The following is a 1,545-nucleotide window of genomic DNA, read 5'->3' on the forward strand; positions in this document are numbered from 1 at the left end:
CAGGACCCGCCCCGTTAAGATTTTAACCCCTTCCCCTCACCGCCGAGGCCCCGCCCCCTCCACGACTCGCCCACCACAGCCCTCGCGCGCTCTAGGGCCCGCCCCCTTGGGGCTTAACTCCTTTGTCCCTCGGCCTAGGCCCCGCCCCCTTCGCCCGCCCCCTTTTCAACCCCAGTGTGGGCGGCTTCACGGTGTCCCCAGATCTTGTGCTCGCCTGCTTTGCAGACCCAGACTCTTCCCTGAAGCCCCAGGAAAAGCCTGGGGCTTGAGTAAATCTGAAGTTTGGCCCCAGTTAACTCTAGTTAAGGGTTTTTCAAGGTAACGCTGAAGTTACAGAAATGTGGACATAATTTCAAGCCTCTGTAAGGGCAGGACAGGCTACTGAACAGGTTTTTATGATCCCATGCAGACGGGGTAAAAGAGGAATGCGTCCTGGAGGCCTCAGTGGCTTTTGCAGGCTTTTATTTGGATTTACCGGGTACATGGCAGGCAGGGGTGTTAGGGGGCTGGGAGGCTGGCAGGCCTCCCAGCTCTCAGCAAGTCTTCACTCTTTCTGTGCTCTCAGGCGTTCTCTCTGCTTCACAGCTTCTCTTCTTTTGGCATCTGCTGGCGTCCCCGCGACACCACTCCTAAAAAAAAAAAAAGCCCAGTCTCGGTCCAGGTGAATCCCATCTACCTATGCCCACACTCTATTCCAGGTGCCTGCCATCAGGCATGCATTCAGGACCACAGGGTTCAGTCACCTGTCTTAATGGCGGGAGGGCAGAAAAGCCTGGTACTGTTTACCCTACCCTGCCACCTCCTTCCCTGGTTCTTTTTTTGGGGTGGGGCGGGCGGGTGGGACCCTCCCCGGTGGGACCCACCCCGGCGGCCAGGAAACAACCTGGCACTGCAGGCAGCCTCGCAGTCCAGCACTCAACCACTGAACCACCAGGGGAGGCCCTCCTTCCCTGATTCTTAATAACCTGCATAGGTCTTCCCACTCTCTTCTAGTTCACCTACTTGGTAGCTGGAGCTAAATAAGGGTCCTATTTCAATCTCCAGTACACAGACGGTAGTTGCTTAACCAGTGCTCTTTTCTCCCTGCTCTCAAAGATAAACCAATAATTACTGGTTGATGACTTACAGACTATCTTCCCTTGATTTTTTTTTTTTTTTACTTCCTGTAGGGTAAAGAGAATGTCAGGCTTTTCTGCCCTCCCGCCATCAGGATAGATGATGGATCCTTGTCCTGAATGCATGCCTGATGGCGGGCACCTGGAATAGGGTGTGGGCATAGGTAGATGGGATTCAGCTGAGCTAAGACTGTGCTTTTTTAAGGGCGGCGTCACCGGGACACCAGCAGAAACTGAGAAAGACGCTGAAGAGAAGCAAAGAAGCAGAAGCAGAGAAGGCCAGAGAGCCCAGATAGAGTGAGGATTTGCTGGGGGCTGGGAGGACTGCCAGCCTCCCAGCCCCCCAGCACCCCTGCCTGCCATATGCCTGGTGAACCCCAATAAAAGACCTGCAAAAACCCACTAAGGACTCTGACTCCTCCTTTACCCG

The sequence above is a fragment of the Talpa occidentalis genome, unplaced genomic scaffold, assembly GCF_014898055.3.
Source record: "Talpa occidentalis isolate TD23 unplaced genomic scaffold, MPIMG_talOcc4v2.1 talOcc4.5, whole genome shotgun sequence".
In the NCBI taxonomy this organism is placed as follows: Eukaryota; Metazoa; Chordata; class Mammalia; order Eulipotyphla; family Talpidae; genus Talpa; species Talpa occidentalis.